This window comes from Suricata suricatta, chromosome 3, assembly GCF_006229205.1.
Source record: "Suricata suricatta isolate VVHF042 chromosome 3, meerkat_22Aug2017_6uvM2_HiC, whole genome shotgun sequence".
NCBI lineage: Eukaryota > Metazoa > Chordata > Mammalia > Carnivora > Herpestidae > Suricata > Suricata suricatta.
Genome location: NC_043702.1, coordinates 122,705,078 through 122,728,586, shown reverse-complemented (window position 1 = coordinate 122,728,586; position 23,509 = coordinate 122,705,078). Strand labels below are relative to the sequence as shown.

General features: G+C 38.4%; 2 pseudogenes; one reads left to right on the top strand and one right to left on the bottom strand.

Moving 5' to 3' along the window:
• Positions 1 to 222: 222 nt before the first annotated feature.
• On the bottom strand, positions 223 to 6,188 carry LOC115287081 (annotated as a pseudogene).
• A 365-nt stretch (positions 6,189 to 6,553) lies between these two features.
• On the top strand, positions 6,554 to 16,590 carry LOC115287080 (annotated as a pseudogene).
• The last annotated feature ends 6,919 nt before the right edge of the window (positions 16,591 to 23,509 follow it).

The following is a 23,509-nucleotide window of genomic DNA, read 5'->3' as shown; positions in this document are numbered from 1 at the left end:
GTGTGGAGTAAGGGGTCCAAGTGCTTGTACAGGGCAGTACTGGCCTGGTTCCAGGAGCTGGGATTTCTAGGAGAAAATGACACCCTTGTTGAGGACGACACTTTGCACATGCAGCACATCACACAGTAGATGCATTCCCAGCAGGCACATTCCTTCTTATCTTTACTCACATCTTTGGGAATCTTGCCACATGTATTATTTAGACAGCAGTATCACGGGGCCTCACTCAGACACTCTCCTAACTGTGCAGGCATCCTTCGAGTCCTCAGATTGACCAAGTCCCTGTGCAGGTAACATCTTTGAATGTGTGTGAATGTTAGAATCTTTCCTTGCGTTATTAGAGGAGGGCAGGAACACGGTGGTAGTAAAATTGGATTCTGACAGCCATCTGGCACACCTGCGAGAGAGATGACGCAGAGAACTGATGAGCGAGTGTGGTTTTTCGACTGTGGCCTTCTCCAGTGGTCTTCTCCTTTGAATTTCTGTTGAACCACAAAACTGAGAGCTTCATTGTAGGTTACGTTCATGCTTCGCTGTCGACTTGTGAGTGTGACAGACGTAACTCTGACAAAATTGTCGTCTGGTGTTTATGGTGGTCTGTGGAGTTTTTAAGATGAAGGACTATGTCTTTTTTTTAAACTTACATGGAAATTTTCTTGATTCAACATGTGGACAGAAAAGAGCACAAAGCTCAAGTGTGCGGCTCGAAGGAATACATCAGGATGAGCTCTCATGCACCCAGCACCTAGGTCAGGAAACAGAATGCTAAAACAGCAGAAGTTCCTCACAGCTCTCTCGCAGTCACTGCTTCCTCTTTCTCCTCAAACCACAGATTCGTTTTGCATGTGGCAGCCATACATTTAGGTCAGCAAAACAAAAAACAAACAAACAACAACAACAACAAAAACCCCACTTCATTTAAAATCTCTAGAAGCACATGTTCTTCGGGGAACACACAACACTTCAGTAACAATTTCTGTAGTCCTTGACTAAAAGTCTTGTAAAAGTTGGAAGATTTTCAATTTCGTCTTCTTCTATTGAAATGATTTCAAACATGAAGAGAACTTGCAAGAAGAGTGTAATAATTTTTCTCTCGAAACATCTGAGGGCAATTTGCTGGCACTGATGCCTTGTCACCACTGCCCCCCCCAAATGTCTTAGTGTGCTGTTCTCTCACACAGGATGTCCTTCTACATAATGAAAATACAACCATCAAAATCAGCAAAATAACATGGATACATCATTACCATCTAGTCTGAAGACACCGCTCAAGTTTTGGCAACAAGTCCAGAATCACATACCACATTTACTAGTCTTCTTTAAAGCAGGAAAATTCTTTACTCTCCCTTGGACTTCTAGAAACTTCACACTTTATAAAATTACAGGGCAGTTATTTTGTGAAAGGTACCTCAATTGGAGTTTACCTTATATTTCTTCATAACTATATTTAGATAATGCTTTTTTATTTTTTACTTTTGATAGGTATATCACAGAAGAGTTGATTGGTCTTCTCATTGCCTCCAACAGGTGGTAGACAATTTTAATTTGTCTTATTAATGGTAATACTCACTTTGACCACTTAATTAGGAGTATCTGCCAATCTCCTTTATGTAAAAGTATTCTTTCTTCCCTTTTAATTAGTATTTTGAGGGAGGTGTTTTGAGACTATTTAAATATGCCATTCTATATCAAACATACTCAGCCATGGGTTTTAGCATCCATTGATTATTTTTTTAAATTGTTTTATGTTTATTTATTATTGAGACAGAAACAGCAGGGATGGGGGAGGGGAGGAGAGAGAGGGAGACACAGAATCTGAAGCAGGATCCAGGCTCTGAGCTGTCAGCACAAAGCCCAACACAGGGCTCAACGTGAGATCATGACCTGAGCCAAAGTTGGACACTTAACCAACTGAGCCATCCAGACATCCTGATTATTATTTTTTATTCAAGTATAATGGACATACAGTGTTATATTAGTTTCAGGTGTATGATATAGTGATTTGATAATTCTATACATTACTCAGGGCCCATCATGATAAGCGTACTCTTAATCCCCTTCATCTACTTCTCCCATCCCCCATCCACTGCCCCTCTGGCAACCACAAGTTTGTTCTCTATACTTAAGAGTCTGGTGGGTTGTGTGTGTGTGTGTGTGTGTGTGTGTGTGTGTGTGTCTTTTTATCTTTGTTTTGTTTCCTAAACTCCACATATGAGTGAAATCACATGGTTTTTGTCTTTCTCTGACTGACATACTTCAGTTAGTGTTACATGCTCTAGATCCATCCATGTTATTGCAAATGGCAAGATTTCATTCTTTTTTATGGGTGAGTAACATTCCACTGTATATGTGCCACATCATTTTTATCCATTCATCTCTGGATGGACATTTGGGCTGCTTCCATATCTTGACCATTGTAAGCAGTGCTGCAATAAACGTAGTATGGGATATATCTTTTCAATTGAATTTTTTTATTGATTTTGGGTGAATATGCAGTAGTGGAAATACTGGATCATATGGTAATTCTATTTTTAATTTTTTGAGGAACCTTCATACTCTTTCCTACAGTGGCTGTACCAGCTTGCATTCCCACCAACAGTGACGAGGGCTCTGTTTCCGCCACATTCTTGTCAACATTTGTTATTTCTTGTGTTTTTGACTTAACCATTCTGACAGGTATGAGGTGGTATCTCATTATAGTTTTGATTTTCATTTCCCTGATGATGAGTGATGTTGAGCATCTTTTCATCTGTCTGGTGGCCATTTAGAAGTCTTCTTTAAAAGAATATCTATTCTTGTCTTTTGTGCAATCCGTTGATTATTCTTGTTTGAATCAATATTATTATGATGTTGCCAGATAATGATTTTTAATCTAATCATTAATTCTATATTTATTAGTTGGCATTCTGCTATAAGGAAAAACTTTCTCTTCTCCTTATTTATTCATTAATTAATTCATTTATAGCAGTACAGACTCATGGATACTTATTTTATTCACTGGATTCTAATCTCTTATCATCATTATTTATGAAATCTTTTATCAAATTGTTCCCAATTTGGCAGTGTCCCTATCATTTTTTTAGTACTTCCTTACTTTCTGAAACAAGATATTCTAAGCTCATCTTGTAATTTTCCTGCCATTTCTTCTGATCTTACTTCATTTTATTTTTACTCTTAAAAAGTTTATTTATTTATTTTGCAGGGGGAGGGGTAGATAGGGAGGGAGAGAGAGAGAATTCCCAGCAGGCTCTGCACTGTCTGCAAGGAGCCTGCTGTGGGACTTGAGCCCAAACCAAGAACGAGATGCCCAATTGACTGATCCACCCAGGTGCCCCAGTCCTGCTTCCTTCTAAAGGAGAAGGTGTTTAGAAATCAAAATGTGGAGCTAGGTATATTTCTTATTATTGGAATGTCACTGCTCCCAGCTTTTCTCAATGGCTAGAGCTAAGAAACACACACACACACACACACACACACACACACACACACACACACACACATTCCACTTCGGCTTCTGACAGCCTGGACTAAGCTGTGAGGTCACTCTCCTCATCTGCTCTTGCTCTGTGATCTCACCTTACCCCCCTTACCACCTGCCCAGCCCACAGCTAGATCCTCTCCTCACCTGCTCAGAACCTAAAATCCCTCCTTAAGCTGCTGTCGGTGTCTCTCCACACACTCATCCTCCTTACCCCATTGCCACCGCCCTCTCTTCCCCAGTTTGGAAATTCTTCATAATTAACCTTCAAGACTCCCACACCCTGAATTCCACCCGTCATCCCCACCTATCATGCTCAGCCCCTGAGAGTAACTTTTGAATTATGCACGATTGGCACACCTGGGTGGTTCAGTCAGCTAAGTGTCTGACTTTTGATTTCAGCTTAGGTCATGATCTCATGGTTTGTGAGATGGAGCCTCGCATCGGTTCTGCACTCACACCATGGAGCATGCTTGGAATTCTCTGTCTCCTCTCTCTCTTCCTCCTCTGCTCATGTGTGTGTGCACATGCACACACTTTCTCTCTCTCTCTCTCTCTCTCTCTCTCTCTCTCAAACTAAATAACCATTTAAAAAAGCACATTTTTGAATTATGAAGGTTGGAAGGCAGGAAGGCAGAGACTGTCACAGAGCCAACTTCTCTATTAGGCATCATAGACACAGTGTCCAGGCCCTGTGACACTTTTAGGGGCACATCACAATATAATTTTAATCTATTTTAAATTCAGAAGAAGTAATGAACATAATTAATAAACCTAGCCTGAATTATATTTATTTTTATATCAATGCAAAATAAAATACGTAATTTTTTAAGTATGGAAGGCAATTTATTTGGCTTTGTGAAACTTTATTTTCACAATAATACATACCCATGGCACTGTCAGACCCTATTAAAGTTTCATAAATTGCCCTAATAAGGTAAATATTTAGGTCTATTTTATGAGGCTTTCAGACATTAAGTTTGAGAAAGTTTTGGTGGTTACCAGAATTTGCACACATGATGACAATCAAAACAGTAAATGAAATCAAAGAACAATATTTACCACCCATGGGGCACCTGGGGGCTCAGTCTGTTAAGCGTCCAACTTCGGCTCAAGTCATGATCTCTCAGTTCTTGGGTTTAAGCCTTGTGTCAGGCTCTGTGCTGACAGTTCAGAGCCTGAAGCCTGCTTTGGATTCTGTGTCTTCCTATCTCTCTGCCTCTCCCCTGCTCATTCTCTGTGTCTCAAAAAAATAAATGTCAAAAAATAATTAAAAAAAGACTTACCACCCCTAATAACATAGTAAGTTGTATTTTCTAGTCAAACATCTATTCCTATGTTATATTCATTCTACCTCTTATTTTCTGTTTTACGCCATGGTATTTTCTTTTGAATATAGGTTATAAATAGTCTTTTGTGTTATCTCCAAGTTTTAATACCACAAATCGCCTGTATTACTGTGGCTATATTTTTATCACTTAGTGTAGGATATGCTTTTTAAGCTAGTTCTGCTCCAGTAACTTTGTGAATGAAGAAAATGCAAATTCTTTCACCAATCTTTATCCAATTTCAGGAAAAACCACTTTTCAAAAGTAGCAATTCTGTCTGATAAATCTTTCCATGTCTAAACAGAAGCTGAGAGAAAAGTGAAATTATGGAAAACCTATAGTTTACCTGCTATTGTGTACTTCTAATAGCTCAACACTGGTAATACTTGAGAATTGCAGGGGTGCCTGAGTGGCTCAGTCGGTTTAGCGTCTGACTTCACCTCAGGTCATGATCTCACGGTTGGTGGGTTCGAGCCCTGCATCGGGCTCTGTGCTGACAGCTCAGAGCCTGGAGCCTGCTTCAGATTCTGTGTTTCCCTCTCTCTCTGCTCTTCCCCTACCCACACGCTCTCTCTCTCTTAAAAATAAACAAATATTAAAAAAATAAAAAACTTAATAATTATATATTAATAGGCTAACATTTAAAAATGTATACTTTGATAAGTATATGAATAATTATTACTAGGGGAAGCTGACCAGGATACATATATTAAGTGATATAAGTGTTCATCTATATTTTCTACATTTCATTTTTTTTTACAGAATATTTATTCAAGTTACTTAATGTATAAATTCTCATGTGCCATTTTGGGAGTCCTTTATTTATATTAAAGACTATTCTTTTGTCTACTTGCTTACTCCAGACCTCCATGTCTGGATAAATTTGATTTCTTCTTGAGACAGAAGTGTCTTTCTGAATTTCTGAGGTAATTTTTAAATAATTTCTGCAGTATGTAGTGGACCGTGGTACATTAGCCAATCTAGTGATTTATTTCCCTCAGAACGTTGTGAAATTAAAGAAAAGCGAGACGGTAGTCCTGCTGGCTTCAAAACCTCTGACACTTTGGGTTTAGTATTGTCTCTTTTGTCAGGGAACCTTATTTTTTTAAATTAAATTAAATTAATTTTTTTAGAGAGAGAGCACGTGCGAGCAGAGGAGAGCGGTAGAGAGAGAGAACCCCAAGCAGGCACGATGCTTAGTGTGGAGCCAGATGCGGGGCTCCACCTCATGACCCTGGGATCTTGAGCTGAGCCAAAATCAAGAGTCGGATGCTCAACTGACAGAGCCACCCAGGCCCCCTTGTCAGGAAACCTTATTAATGGAGTATGTGGCCTGACTGCCTGAACAACCCTGCTGGCAATGCCATCTCACTGCCCACCATGACTCACATGTTTAATTGATTTTTAGGGAGGGAAGGAAAGTGTCCATGAAAGTTGCAGGGCAGTCCTGCTGCCTTGATTAGTTTTGTAAGTCCAGTTCCTTTGTAGAGTTTCTGGAACATAGCATGTACTAGATAGACGTGAAATAAATGAATGAATAAGCGCAAGCATTTGGGCTTGTATTTCTTGTTTTTCCCATGGCAGAAAAGAATAGAGAAGGAAAAAAATCATATTGGTTGATGGTCTGTTTACTAGAATGAGTGTTTTCTTGCTCCTAGTAGTTCAAAGCTATCTATATATTCAACCATTAATTCAAATATTTATTGACTCCCTACTATAATTTTGTGGGTCAGTATGGGGTTGGGGAATGTCTACCTTGGTCTTCGGAGAGCAGGGAGTGTCTGTAAGAAGAAGGCCTGCACGAACCTCCCTGGCACAGAGCTCTAATCTGCGGCCCGCAGGTCAGAAACGCGCTGAGTTAGTCTTCCAGTTCCAGCTCTACACATCCCCGCTTGTGCAGCCTTTTCTATACCTTTGACATAGCCAACTTCATCTTTTCTCAGTATGAGTCACTGTCAAAAGCGTACATATAGTCATAACTGCTGTAGTTTTAGTGCTGTCTGTTGCTTTCTAAACAATCGTAAAATCGGGGCGCCTGGGCGGCTTAGTCTGTTAAGCATCCAACTTCAGCTTAGGTCATGATCTTGTCGTTTGTGTGTTCGAGCCCTGCATGGGGCTCTGTGCTGACAGCTCAGAGCCTGGAGCCTGCTTCGGATTCTGTGTATTTAAATGTATTAAATGTACTTAGAATACATTTAAATACGGGAAGACAGGAAACAGTAAACAGTGCATTATATATAGTATTAGAATGTGATCAATGTGATGAGAAGAAAAGAAGTAGAGGAGGGTAAAGGGAATAAGGATTTATTTTTTTTGGTGGGGGAGGATGTTACACTTTCGAAGACAGCAATCAGGGCAGACCTCGTTAAGAAGGTGCCACCTGATCAAAGACCTGGGGCGAGGAAGTGAGCCACAAGGGTGTCTGGGGAAAAGCATTTCAGGCAGAAGGAAGACTGTCAGCTACTCATACGGTTGTCATGTAGATTAAGTGAGTTATGTATTTAACTAAAAATAGTGCCTGGCAAATGGTGAATTCTCAATAAAAAAAATACCTTTTTTAGAACCAGCTAGCCGTAGAGGCCACTTTCCTCTCGGCAGTGGGTGGATGCACTGAGTGCCTCTTGGGAGGCACTCACTATAGCAGAGAAAGGCTCTGCTACACGGGGTCTTGACAGCTTTATCCATCCCAGGATTAGCTGTCATCCCCGGGGCTTTGCGTTCAGGGGCAGAGCCATCCTGGAGAATCATGTCCTCCAGAAGTTTCACACCTGTGGGCCACGTATTTATCAGATACTGATCCCAGAGACTGCCAGCACACACAGGCACAGGGACTTGCCCCGCCTTCACACAATTAGTCAGCAGCAAAGCTTCGATAAGCACGGGGTGTTTTGCTTCCAGGTCTAGTGTTCTGTTCCTACTCTGCGCTCCTCGTCCTGCAATAAGCCTATTTTTACCCAGCTTATTTCTTCCCCTAAACTTTCAGGTGTCTTTGCGCTAGGGACCATATCTTACTCATCTTTGTTTTCCCCTTCAGAATCAGACACTAAACAAACAAAAAACCAAAACCGTTGCAAGAACAGACAATACTTGAACTTGTTTGGTACCATTTCGAATCATAAACCACTACATGTGTAAGTCTGTCAGATGAGGCCAACGTGGGACCGACTGTCCCTTGTTTCCTGTGTTTGTATAAAGCATGCGGAGATAAACTGTCCTGCAAATCAAGGAACTCTGAGAAGAGTTACCAGACATTTACATTTTCAAACTTTTGAAAGTTTGCTAAACTTTTATTGTCACTAAATATCATAGGAAGATCCAGGAGCATAAAAATGCATTCATGGGGCGCCTGGATGGCTCAGTGAGTTAAGCATCTGACTTTGGCTCAGGTCCTGATCTCATGGTTCGTGGGTTCGAGCCCCGCATCGGGCTCTGTGCTGACAGTTCAGAACCTGGAACCTGTCTTCAGATTCTGTGTCTCCCTCTCTCTCTGACCCTCCCCTGCTCGCACTGTCTCTCTTTGTCTCTCAAAAATAAATAAAAAAACTTTTAAAAATGTATTCATGAGCTTTGGGCTTTGATGAGCTCTACAAGGCCAGCAGTAGTGTCAGGCTGCTAGATAAGAGATGGCATTTCCAGGGCAAAAGAAATGGGCAGATGATGCAGGACAAACACTTTGTTATCCTTTGTCTTAGTCCAAGGTGGTTCTCAAAGTGTGGTTAATGGACCAGCAGCATTAGCATCACACAATGCTTGATGCTTGTCAGAAATGCAAATTCTTGGAATGCGTGGGTGGTTCAGTCAACTGAGCATCCAACTCTTGATTTTGCCTCAGGGCATGATCCCAAGGTTATGGTATTGAGCACCATGTCCTGGTCCATGCTGGGCATAGAACCTGCTTAAGATTCTCTCTCTCTCTCTCTCTCTCTCTCTCTCTCTCTCTCTCTCTCTCTCCCTCCTCCCTCTGCCCTTCTCCCTCACTAGCACTCTCTCTTTCTCTCTCTGAAATAAAAATAATAAAATAAAGGTGTTCAATAAATGTTTAAAAAATTCGAGTAATAGTTAAGTATATGTGAACTTCCTGGGGACTGTTGTGAGGTGACATTGGATTACATTTATCGCCTGACTCCCATCTGCCCTTGCTCAGACTAGCCTATTTTAGAGTGGTATTACAAGCCCTAAGAATTAGGATTAAACTCAGGGTTTGTGGCCAACATCTCCCAAGGAGTTGATGGGTATTTTTTAGGTAAATGGCTACAGGCCCATTTGGGCAAAGTTATGAAATTTCACAGTTTGAACATTCTGTTTTATGTAAAATAGTTGTTTATAAAGTCCTGCTTTTATTTTGTTTTTGTAATAAAAGGCCCTCAAAACCTCTCAATTTTTGTCCTTGGAGGCTCCATGCTCTACAAACCAGAGTTAGAGATCTCCAATTACTATAAATATTTCACAATAATTGCTAATCATCCCCATTGTTTTTTAGAGGCTTGTTTCAACTCTTGTTTAAACAGCATTTCTGGGTAAATAAGATTGAGATGATATAGGAGTAATTTTTTTTCTTTTTTCTTTTCTTTCTAAGGAAGATGGACTATGCTAGTAGGAAAGCCTTAGATTTGTCAAGCATTTGATGAGTTGGTATATGTTCATTTGAGAAAGGAACCAGAGAGAGCCAATCTGGTGTGTGCTAGAGAGTGAGGGAGAGAAATCTAAAGCTGAGGATGGGGATGCATCAACAGGGAATGTGGAAAAGGAGCCCATGAGGCTAGGTACTGCATCAGGAAGGGCCAGAGCAAGAGTCCTCTGATAGCAAAACTGCCTGGAAGGCTGATAATAGAAATATCAAATGTAGATTTTTAACATGTCTGCTGTGTTCATGTACTCTTTAGAAGTCAAACCAACTGGAAAACACAACCAGTTCTACAATTTACAGTTTCTCATAACAGAAGAATATCAAAATTATATTGGTAATAATAGTGTTGACAAAGGATTTTTTGCCTTTCCTTTCTCTGATGAAGTTGGAGAGATGCAGTGATTTAGGTTTGAGAAGAGAAGCAATTTAGAGGATAAATTTAGTTTTGCCTTTAGGTGACCTAAACTTGAACCATAAAGAATAACGAGGACTTCTGTTTCTAGCGGTATGGCAGACTAGATTATCTGTTACCTCTTTCAATCCAAAAACACTTAAAAATGCCAGACAAACTAACAACGGGCATCCTTTTCAGTGCATAGCTGAATTTATAAGAAAGAAGGGGAAACTCCAGGGCCAAAACTTGAGAGTCAAATGAAAAGTTGGAAGGGTTTGTAGGTCTCAATAACCAATATACTTGGATTTTAATGGCCCCACAGGATGGAAGACAGGTTTGAAGTCCATTGGAGATAAAATTGATGAGATCTACAGTGGCAGCAGCAACAGTGAATGAGCTAGACTAGAAAACAACTATTTTCAGCTAGTCAATGACTGAAAAAAGCATTTCCTGACAAATGGTAACTACAGGACTATTCTCACATGATTTAGGCATTTCAAATTTATATTGTCCACATGCTTGAATAAGATTCAAATAAACAATTTAACACAAAAGTGCATCCCTTGGACACCTTCCAGAAGCAAGTACCATATCTGCCAGAGCATGCTTTCAGTCCAGGCCCTTGCAAAACAAACCACAGAATTAATCCCCAGAGTCTTCAGATATTGGAATTATCCATGACTTTAGGTATGTGAAAGTGAATAAATAAATAAATGAGGGAATGACAGTCATAATAGAGAAGCAAAACCCTACAAATAGAAGATACTGTAAAATCTTGAATCGTGAGTAACTTGTTCCGTGAGTGTTCTGCAAGACGAGAGATGGCTTACACTACGAGTAGTATGTGGTGCTGAACGTCACATGATCACAACTGAGCCAAAGGTTCTTGAAATTCGCTTGGATATACAAGTGTTTTGGATTGTAAGCATGTTTCTGGAATGAATTATGCTCTCAAGCTGAGGTTTTACTATAGCAGGTATTTGATAAAAGAACAAGAAAGAACTTCTGGAACAATTATAGGAATTGACATTAGAAACTTGAAGGGCTACTTGTAGATTAGAAGCAGTTCAAGTGAGAATCAGTAAGTAAGAAATGCAGAAATAATCATGAATGCACCAAAGATAAAGAGGGATTCTTTCTTTGGTTAGATTCATACATCTCTTTGGGTTACATTATAATTATAGTTGTGTTGGTTTAGGCGCAGTTACAATACTCACCAAGAGAAGAAAATGAGTTAGCACTCTAACGTTGTTATAACTATCTTACTAGCTTAAAGAGAAGGTGATGTCAAAAAATTAAAAATGGAAATTTTTTTAGTCATAAACATGATACAGATTTCTCTTACCTTGTCATTGGCAGGTGAACAACCAAAAAAAGTGAGTGTTCTTGATTGCCTCAGTAACAGCTGGGAGAGAAAACACAGCATGTTTCAAGGGCTCTTCTAGAAGGAAGAGTTGGAGAGTGTGATGAAATAATGTCACTTTTTCTTATTTCAAAATTCTCAATGTACATAATATACTATCATTTGTAAAAATAAAAATAATATGTCTTACATAATATTTATTTTACATATATGCATGCAATACACAGGGAAGTGGTAATGGAGTCTGCTTCTGGTACGGGGAATTGTGTGCCTAGGGGGAGAGATAGGTATGGGACATATATCAGTTCTCAAACTTTTCTAGTGTTGGGACTTCTTTTGGTCTTTGAATTTTTTTTTTTAATGCTTATCTGTTTACTTAAAATTTTTTTAATGTTTATTTATTTTTGAGAGAGAATAAGCAAAGGAGGGCCAGAGAGAGAGGGAGACACAGAATCCAAAGCAGCCTCCAGGCTCTGAGCTGTCAGACAGAGCCTGACACGGTGCTCGAACTCAAGGACTGTGAAATAATGACTTGAGTTGGAAGCTTAACTGACTGAGCCACCCAGGTGCCCCAGGACACCTTTCAGTCTTAAATATTATTGAAGTTCTCCAAGTGTTTTTGTTTATATGAGTAATATGTCCATCAATTAAAACATAAATCTTAAAAGACCTATTTAATAATTCAGTTAAAAATAATAATAAACCCACTATTTGTTAACATAAATAATGTCTTGTTAAATAAAAGTAACTATATTTTCTTGAACAAAATTTAATAAGAAGAATGGCATTGACTTTTTTTTACTGCAAATCTTTTTAGCGTCTGGCTTAAGACCCAGCTGGATTCTTATATTTGCTGCATTCAGTCTTTGCAATCTCACAATCCTGGAGAATCTGGAGAACACCACTGTACACTTGAGAAAGAATCAGAATGAGAAAGGGAAACAATATCTTAATACTATTATGAAAATAGTTTTCATCTCACAGACCTATGCAAAGGATCTCAAGAACCTGAGAGGTCCCTGGATTGCACTTTGAGAATTGCTTCTCTATAAAATGTTTGAATTCTATACCATGCGCATGGATCAGCAAGTCACAATCCATCCAAACTTACATACATACAAATATCCATACATGTGTATGCATATATAAATATATACCTTTCAAGGCTCTCTTTTCTGATCTTTCTGAAAGGCAAAAAGAAAGGTAACTGGAGGTTTCTTTGAAACAACTGTGTCACAGTTTTGATAATGTTTTTAGAAAGAAAATGCAAATATATAGCTAATTATTATATCTAGTATTTATTGGGTGCTTATTATGTACTGGGCAGTGTGCCAAGAATTTTACTTGCCTTATCTAACCTAATCTTTTCCTGAACCATATGAGAAAGGGCTATTATTTTCCCTTTACTTTATTAAAGAGAGACTGGGACTTAGAGAAGTTCAATCATGTGTCTGAGATTATGCAGCCATTAGAATTTTGTTACATCCAACTCCAAAGCATATCACTCTGGCAAATTGGCGTCTAAACTGGTTGTCTTTTGTCTTCTTTTAGTGTTTAAAATTGTGGCAAATATGTGTAACATAAAATTTACCATCGTAACCCCTTTTGAGTGTACTGTTCAATAGTATTAGATACTTTAATAATGTGCAACTATCACTACTGTCCATTTCCGTTAATTCTTTTCATCTTGTAAAACTGAAACTCTATACCCATTAAAAGATAACTGTTCTTTCCACCCTACCTCCATACCCTGGCAACCACCATTCTACTTTCTGTCTGTATAATTTTGACTACTCTAAGTATCTCATATAAATGGAATGACATAGTATTAGTCTTTTTCACATAGCAAGTTGTCTTGAAGATTCATCCATGTTGTAGCTTATATCAGAATTTCTCCTTTTTTATTTTTGTATATGTGCTGCTGAAGCGAGCACAAAATTACTTCATTTTTAAAAACTGAATAATAATATGTTGCAGGCATCTATCACATTTTGCTTATCACTTTATCCAGATAAACATGTTTCTGCATTTTAGCTGTGGTCAATAATGCTGGTGTGAACCGAGGTGTACAAATACTGCTTTGAGACACTGCTTTCAAGGTTTTTTTGAGTGAAATCTGAATAAAGCCTTTAGTGTAGTTAATATTTTTGTACCTATGTACTTAATTTTGACAAATGGGCCATAGATATGTTAATAGTGGGGCAAGAGAGTTCCCTGATGAAGGAATTCTGTGTACATTCTTATAATGTTTCTGTAAATTGCAAATTATTTTAAAAGAAAGGTATCTTTAAATAGTGAATTACAAACTTTTAGTACTTGACCAATGATAAATATACCTTCAGGAAGATTCTTCTCATATGTAATCTCTTTCTACTTCAGTATAAGCATATATTGCTATTTTTGTCTATTTCCTGTTAGTCATTAAGAACCTCTTCTCTTTACTTGCCATAAAAAACGTTATTTCATGACTTAAAATTTGAGAATTACAACAGCTTTTCACATATATTTGCATGTTAAACAATTCATGTTATTTAAACACAAAATCATGGTTCAGTTTTAATCCCTGTATAGCTATTTGGCCATATTCTTTGGCATACTGTCTTAGAGTCACACAGGCATGGCAACCTGACAATTGACTTTATTTTTTTTAACTTTATTGAAATACAAATGACATATAACATTATTCAAGGTTAAGGTATATGGTGTGTTGATTTGATACACTAATATTTTGCAAAATGATTACCACCTTAGTGTTAGCTGGTACTTCTGTCACATCATCTAATTATAATTTCTTTTTTTGTGGTGAGAATATTTAAGATTTATTCCCTTAATAACTTTCAAGTATATAACACAGCATTGTTAGCTATAATCCTCATGTTTACATTTGATTCCCCCAAACTTACCATCTTATAATTGAAACGTTGCTCCCTTTGACCATGTCAACCCACTTTCCCCACACCCACCTCCTAGTAATCACTATCCTACTCCGTTTCCTTGAGTTTGATGTTTCTAGATTCTACATATAAATGAGATCATAAAGCATTTGTCTTTTCTAACTTATTTCACTTAGCATAATGCTTTCAATTTCTATCCATGTTGTCACAAATATCAGGATTTCCTTCTTTTTTAATGGCCAAATAGTATTCCACTGTACCACATATTCTTAATCCATTCATCCACTGATGAATACTTAGGTTGTTTTCCTGTGGCCATTGTAAAAATTTCAGCAAAGAACCTGGGAGTACAGATGCCTTTTTGAGTTAGTGTTTTCATTTCTTTTGGATAAATTCCCAGAAGCGGGATTTCTGGATCATATGGTAGTTCTTTTTTTGATTTTTTTCCATAGTCTCCATACTATTTTGCATAGTGGTTGCACCAATTTACATTCCCTCCAACAGTGCACACATCCTCACCAAGAGTTGTTATCTCTTATCTTTTTAGTGATAGCCATTCTAAATGTGCATGAAGTCACAAGACCCCAATTAACCAAAGTAATTCTGAGAAAGAAGAACAAAGCTGGGGACATCACACTTCCTGATTTCAAGCTGTACTACAAAGTGACAGTGATCCAAATAGTATGGTATTGGCATAAAAACAGACACATAGGTTCTATTTAGTGGAACAAAACAGAGGGCCCAGAAATAAACCCACACATATACAGTCAATTAATTTACAAGAAATGAGGCAAGAATATGCAGTGGGAACAGAACAGTCTCTTTAATAAATGGTGCTCGGAGAAGTGGAAAACCTTACATAGAAGAATGAAATGGGACCCTTATCACACACCATCCACAAAAATAAACTCGAAATGGACTAAGAACTTAAGCATAACTTGAAACCATAAACTCCTAGAAGAAAACATGAAAAAAAATCTCTTTGATATTGATCTTGGCAACAGCTTTTTAAAATTTGATATCAAAAGCACAAACAACAAACACAAAATAAATGAGTGGGACCACATCAAACTAAAAAGCTTCTGCACAGCAAAAGAAACAATCAGCAAAATGAAAAGGCCACCTATGAAATAGTAGGAAGTATTTGCATATCATATATCTGATAAGGAGTTGCTATCCCCAAACTATGAAGAACTCCTACAATGCAACAGGAAAAAAAAAAAAAAAAAGAACAGTTCTATTTAAAAATGGGCAGAATAACTAGCTAGGCATTTCTAACAAAGACCTACAAATTGCCAAAAGATAATATGAAAAGATGCTCAATGTCTCTAACCATCAGGAAAATGCAAATCAAAACCACAAGGAGAAACAGCTAATTGTTGGTGTTAACAAAATGCATTCCATTGAGCCACCCTATCTACAGCCTGAAGAGCACTGAGGGAATTGTTAAGGAAGTCAGCACCTACGTTAAGAAAATTGGGTACAACCCTGGCACAGTAGCATTTGTGCCAATTTCTAGTTGGAATGGTGACAATCTGCCAGAGCCAAGTGCTAACATGCCTTGATTCAAGGGATGGAAAGTCACTGTAAAAATGGCAATGCCAGTGGGACCACATTGCTTGAAGTTCTGGGTCTGCATTCTGCTCAGCTCATCCAGTCTGCACTTCCAGGATGTCTACAAAATTGATGGTATTGGTACTGTCCCTGTGGGCCAGGTGGAGACTGGTGTTCTTTATTATTATTATTATTTTAGTGTCTATTTTTATTTTTGAGAGAGCGAGATAAAGTGTGAATTGGGGAGGGGCAGAGAGAGAGGGGGACACAGAATTTGAAGCAGGCTCTGGGCTCTGAGCTGTCAGCACAAGCCTGATGTGAGGCTCGAACCTATGGACCATCAGATCATGACCTGAGCTGAAGTCGGATGCTGAGCCAGCCAGGTGCCCCAAGACTGGTGCTTACACCCAGCATGGTGGTCACCTTTGCTCCAGTCCATTTTACAACTGTAGTAAAGTCTGTTGAAATATACCATGGAGCTTTGAGCGAGGTTATTCCTGGGGACAATGTATGCTTCAATGTCAAGAATGTATATGTCAAAGATGTTCATTGTGACAATGTGACTGATGGCAGCAAAAAGGACTTACCCATGGAAGCAGGTGGCTTCATGTCTCAGGTGATTCTCCTGGTCTCTCCAGGCCAAATTAGTGCCAGATATGCACCTGTGTCGGGTTGTCACACAGCTCACATTATTAGCAAGTTTGCTGAGCTAAAGGAGAAGGTGTATCGTCATTCTGGAAAAAAGCTGGAAGATGGCCTCAAGTTCTTGAAATCTGGTGATGCTGCCATTGTTGATATGGTCACTGGCAAGCTTTTCTGTACTGAGAGCCTTTTTGGTGTTCGTGGCACGAGATAGATGGTCGCTGCATGTGTCATCAAAGCGGGGGGCAATAAGGCAGCTGGATGTGGCAAAGTCACCAGGTCTGCCCAGAAAGCTCAGAAGGCTAAATGAATCTTACCCCCAATCCCTGGCACCCCATCTTAATCAGTGGTGGAAGAACAGTCTCAGAACTGTTTGTGTCAACTGTGCTTTGAAGTTTAATACTAAAAGACTGGTTACTGATAACAATGCATCATAAAACCTTCAGAAGGAAAGGAAAATGTTTGATGGCCCATTTGGGTTTTTGTGTGTGTGGCGGTTTTAAGTTATCAGTTCTTAAAATCAGTACTTTTTAATGTAAACAGCTTGACCAAAAATCTGTCACAGAATTTGAGACTCATGAAAACAAAGGTTTATTAAGGAAAAAATACCACAATGAGATATCATTTCACATTTTTTAGAGTTGCATAATAAGAGATAACAAGTGTTGGTCTTGGCACTTGATTTTTTTTTAATCTGACACCAAAAGCAAAGCGACAGAAACAAAAATCAACAAGAGGGGCTGCTTCAAACTAAAAGGCACAGCAAAGGAGGAGAGAGGAACCCTTTTGTACTGCGGGTGGGAATGCAAACTGTGCAGCCACTCTGGAAAACAGCATGGAGGTTCCTCAAAAATTAAAAATAGAACTACCCTATGATCCAGCAATTGCACTACTAGGTATTTATCCAAAGGACACAGGTGTGCTGTTTCTAAGGGGCACATGAATCCCGATGTTTATAACAGTTCTATCGACAACAGCCAAAGTATGGAAAGAGCTCGCATGTTCATCGACTGATGGATGGATGAATGGATGAAGAAGGTGTGGTGTGTGTATATACATATATATACACACACCACACCATTGTATATATATATATACAATGGAGTATTACTCAGCAATCAAAAAGAAGGAAATCTTGCCATTTGCAACTCCATTTGAACTAGAGTGTATATGCTAAGTTAGTCAGAGAAAAACAAATATCATGATTTCATTCATATGTGGAATTTAAGATACAAAACAGATAAACAAAAGAGAAGGGAAGAAAAATAATATAAAAAACTGGCAGAGGAGGACAAAACATAAGAGACTCTTAAATATAGAGAACAAACTGAGGGTTGCTGGAGGGGTTGTGGGTAGAGGGATGGGCTAAAGGGGCAGGGGGCATTAAGGAGGACACTTGTTGGATTGAGCACTGGGTGTTATAAGTAGAGAGTGAATCACTGGATTTTAGTCCTGAAATCATTATTGCACTAGATGCTAACTAACTTCGATGGGGGAAAAAAGGCAAAGCAAAGAAAATAACTAACAAAATGAAAAGGTAAACCTACCTAATAGGAGAAAATATTTGCAAATCATATATCCAATAAGGAGTTAATGTCCAAAATATAGAAAGAAATAATTCAACTCAATAGAGTTATTGGGCAGACAACAAGTTGTTGAATAGACATTTTTCTAAAGAAGACATACAATTGGTCAACAGGTACATGAACAGGGACTCAACATCACAAATTATTAAGAAAATGCAAATCAAGATCACAATGAGATATCACTTCACATCTGTTAGAATTGGTGTTACCAAAAAGACAAGAAGTAACAAGTGTTGGTGAGGCTATGGAGAAAAGGAAACCCTTGGACACTGTTGGTGGAATGTAAATTGGTACAACCACTATAGAAAACAATATGGAGGCTCATCAAAAGATGAAAAATAGAACTACCATATGATCCAGCTATTTCACTTCTGGTTATCTTTTCAAAGGAAACACAAACCCTAATTTGACAAGATATCTACACCCTCATGTTCTGTGGCGCAGCATTCTGTACAGTAGCCAAGACATGGATGTACCCTAAGTATCCAATGGTGGATGAATGGATAAAGAAAATGTTATATATATATATGAGTGACACACATGCATACAAACACACACATATATAATGGAATATTATTCAGGCATAAAAAAGGAATGAAATCCTGCCATTTGCAACAACATGGATGGACCTTGAGGGCATTATGCCAAGTAAAGTAAGTCAGGCAGAGAAAGAGACATACTGTATGATCTTACTTATATGTAGAATAAAAAACAAAAACAAAGACAAACAAAAACCTGTCTGAATTCATAAATACAGAGAACAGATTGATGGTTGCCAGAGATAGTGGTTGGGGTTTGGATGAAATGGGTGAAGGTGGTCAAAATGTATAAACTTCCAGTTATAAGATAAATAAGTCTGGGGACATGAGATACAGTATGGTGACTATAGTTAATAATGCTACATTGTATGTTTGAAAGTTGCAAAGAGAAAAGATCTTAAAAGTTCTCATCACAAAGTAAGGAAATCAGAGACAAATACCATATGATTTCATTCATAAGTAGAATTTAAGAAATAAAACAAATGAGCAAAGGAGGAAAAAAAGAAAGAGGGGGCAAAACAAGAAAGAGACCCTTAACTATGGAGAACAAATTGATGGTTACCAGAGGGGAGGAGTGGGGGATGTAGATTAAGGAGTACACTTGGTGTGATGAGCACCAAGTGTTGTATGGAAGTGTTGAATCACTATACTGTACTCCTGAAACTAATATTAAACGTATGTTAACCAACTGGAATTTTAATAAGAACTTTTAAAAACAGTTCTCATCACAAGGAAAAAAATGAACTATGTGTGGTGATGGCTGTTAACTGACTTATTGTGATCATTTTGCAATGTATAAATATATCAAATTATTATGTTGGACACCTGAAACAAATATAAAGTCATATGTCAATTATATCTCAATTAAAAAATAAATAAAAAAGAAAATTCTAAATAAAAAGAGTAATCAGTTAGAAAACATAGGAAAATATGTTAAGTTGTAGAAAAATAGTATTATAGAAATATGCTAGTAAATTAAAAGTTATGTTATTTTTCTGGATTATGTGATTGTATTTGTCAGCTTTCTTTATTTTTTGGTGATTTCTTTTCTAAATAAATATTCATTCTTTTACCTGATTTTATATTCATATTTTTCAATAGTAAAACCTTGAATTATGAGTAACTAGTTCTGCAAGTGTTCCACAAGACCAGCAAACATTTCTAATAAATTTTAACTTTAAACAATGTCTTGCTATACGAGTAGTACGTGATACCAAATTTCACATGATCACAAGAGAGCCAATGGTTCTTCTCACTCTCTTTCGCTCTCTCTCTGCAAGATTGTGGGTGATCATTTCCCAAGCCTGGTCTCAGGCTGCAGTGTTTGACAGAAAACAGTGATTTTTCAGAACTTTGGAAGGTGCTCACAACTGGTACTAGTGTAGTTTTTGTCACTTCAAAGCCCCTGTGGACAGTCCCTTGCTTTTCTGTACAAGAGTAAGCTTAGGAATGCTTTGCTTCATTCTAGTCCAGGCTGCCTGCAGATATAGATCCTTTCCTCTGCTGCCTTATTGCCAGTTACATTACATACAGGTCATGACAAAATTTAATAATACTGTACTGTAGTCAACACCTGTGCAAGTGTATACAATGGCCCACATGCAGAAAAAGGTGAAAAAGAAAGGCGGTTAAGAAGGATGATTATGGTGGAAGTAAAGGAAATCATTGAAAAGTACAAATGAGGCATGCAAGATTTTATAAGAAGTCTAAATCTCATTTCATCTGCAGAGGAGGAGGAGGAAAAAGCAGAGGAATCCCTCACTTCAAATGAGATTAGGGAGATGTATAAAATGTGGGGAACAGCAAAATTTTGTAGAAAAACACCACCCAAATAAGGCTGTAGAAGTGCAAGTGATGAATCTGTTTAATGACAATGCAATTCCTCAAAAAGAGACAAAAGCAAGTGTCATTGGATAGGTTCCTTGTTAAATTGCATGAACGAAAGATTCCACTGAACCACTGAATAGCAGTGATCTGTTATTGATAGTGAAATTCATTCAACGCAATAACCCTCCTCTCTCATCTCCCTCACGCCGGCCAGCCGTGAAGATTTTCAAAGGTAAGTGTAGGTTAATTTGTTTATTTTTCTTTATATTTTGTATTTTCTTTATTATATTAGATGACAGTATAATCATTTTTCTGTGAATATTTTTGGACCGTGGAACGAATCATCTGAGTTTCCATGATTTCTTATGGGGAAACTCGCTTTGATATACAAGTGCTTTGGATTACAAGCATGCTTTGGAACAAATTATGTTCACAAACCAAGGTATTACTGTATTCTTTTTTTCTTAAAAGAGGCCTCCCTTGTGTCAGCTTTGGGCCCTGCAAAGCCTGGTTCGAGCCCTGCTTGTCTGAGACGGCATGTGGACCCCTTTGAGAAGTGTGTGGTATCCGGAGTGACGCAGTTTCCGTTTCCCTATAATTGTTGTAGGGTAGGAGAGAACGCAGAAGGCGTTATACTCTTACTGTACCGTAAAGTGCTGTAATTAGTCTGATTGTAATGCAGTCCTGATTGAAACCAGCATAAAAGTAACACGGTTTTAACTTCTTTAAAAAGTATCTTTATTGGTTTTTAAAATCAGAAAAAAGTAACTCAAACTATTTAAAAAATTCAGAGCAAAAATAGATAAATAAAAGTCCCTTTCCCCTCACACCCCAGTTCCCTAGAGTTAATTGCTGGGATCCCTGGGTGGCTCAGTTTGTTGAGTACTTGACTCAGGCTCAGGGTATGATCTCATGGTTTGTGGGTTCAAGCCCCGCATTGGACTCTGTGCTGACAGTGCTGAGCCTGCCTGGGATTCTCTCTCTCTTCCTCTCCCTGCCCCTCCCCTGCTTATACTTTCTCTCTCTCAAAATAAATAAAGAAACATTAAAAAACAACAAAAATTGCTGTTTATTGTTTATTGTGGTTTTTTCCACAGGTTTTCTATGCATGTACGCATAAATAACATATGTACATATTTGAATGTACAGACATATGTATGTGTATATATATGTCTTGCTCTCTGCCTACCTCAGCATTTATGTACACTTATAAATCTATTTAAAATGAAAAAATGTATCATAAAAATGACATGATAAAATTTATGTTTTTTCCTATCTTTTTATTTCTCTGAGCAAGATGGTATGCACCTCTTTCCATATCAGTATATCTCTGTCTTATTCTTAGATGTAAAATATAGATCTAATATAATTTAATGAGTCCCCTACAGATGGGCATTTAGGTTACTCTTATTCTTTCCTTAGTATAAATAATACTGTAATAAAATTGAAACAAATATCTTTGTACACATTTATGAGTGTGTCTGGGGGTGGATTCCAAGAAATTAAATTTATGAATTAAAGGCTATGGACCTGAATATCTCTGTTATTTGTTACCAAATTCTTTCAGAGGGTTGGCTTTCGCACAGTTACAAACTCTTAGGAATTGGGCCAGGCTGTGGTATGTGGTTGTTCCCAGCAGGCTGGGCATGGAGGCTTCGGCTCCAGTCACGTGGATGGGGGTGGAGGGTAGGGATTCAGCGACGTGTGGGGAAAGGGCAGAGAGGCAGGGACCCCGTAGGAGAGCTCTGTTTCTTTACCACCATCTGGGGCAATTCTGTTCTGGGAGCAGATCAAAAACCCCCCCAGTTAACTGGACCCACCCATCTCAGAAGGCAGTTGAATACACCTTTAGTGTCTTTCAAAGTAAAGTCTGAGAGGACGTCACTTCCCATTTCTTCCTTTGCAAGAAGTTATTAAATGATTCCTTGTGACTGCATCCAGGAACCTCTCTGAGATGCGTTCTAATGCATATAATTTTCTCCATGCTCTAATTTCTCACAACTGGGTTCCTGGCCCACCAGCGAGTTCTGTTCTGAAGTTTCTTTTCCACAAGCGGTGCCTCAGTCTAGCTCCTTGTTTAAATTCTTTCTTGTTTCTTTGGATATCTTCCAGTTTTGGCATACCACAGCTGGATCTACTGTTTCCAGCTATCCATCTTTTGTGATGCAACAGTGACATTCCAAGCCACAATATAGTAGGACCTTTCTTGTCAGCTTCAGCATTTCCAGCTTTTTTTCCCATAAATACAAATCAAACATGGTAAGTGGAATTAACCACACTATTTTGGAAGGCAACCTTTGATCTTCAAAATTAACATATTTGTTTTATCATCCTGTTTAGTTATTGCAGTGTGGTGGGAGGGAATGTTCAAGCACTTGAAAGGCTTTTCTGCCAAAGTCAGGCAAACAACTTTTGAGGTGCAGGCTTGATCTTGACAGCCCTCATTTGTTAAGGCACAGGCTTTGAAATGAGAAATTGGGAAAGACTTTAGAGAAAAGGTGTTTATTTCATGACTGTTGATGGGTTTGGGTCTTTATAGAACTGAATATGTGTTATCAGCCAGGCTAGTAGGATTGGGGAGAAGCCAAGTTTAGTGTGTACGTAGTTAGTAACTATGACAACTGGCCTGTGTGGTCATTGTAGCCAGAATGGAGGGGACAGTATGATAAATGAATCATTAATTCTGTGGTTAAATGGTCTGACCCAAGTTTCCAGATCAACAAGCTTCCCATCCAATGTGCTATGGATACTCATGTACAGAAAATGAATTATAAGGTTAATTTATTACATTATAAGGATAATAGTGAGGAGAGAGGACAAGGTCCTCAGATGATTAAGGAAGAAAGCAGAGGCAGTGATTTGAGCTTTGTAAGAGGGAAAAAGAAAATCCTTGAATTTTCCTTTTTAAAAATAACTCTGAGGAGCATCTGGGTGGCTTAGTTGGTTAAGTGTACAACTTTGGGTGGCTCAGGGGCACCTGGGTGGCTCAGTCAGTTAAGCGTTCGGCTTCAGCTCAGGTCATGATCTCACAGTTTGTGGGTTCAAGCCCCACGTCGGGCTCTGTGCTGACAGCTAGCTCAGAGCCTGGAGCCTGCTTCGGATTCTGTATCTCCCTCTCTCTCTGACCTTCCCCTGCCTGCGCTGTCTCACTCTGTCTCTCAAATAAATAAAAAACAGAAAAAAAATTTAAAAAAACTTTGGGTGGATCAATCCAACTTTAGCTCAGGTCATGATCTCATGGTTTGTGGGTTCGAGCCTCGCATCGGGCTTTGTGCTG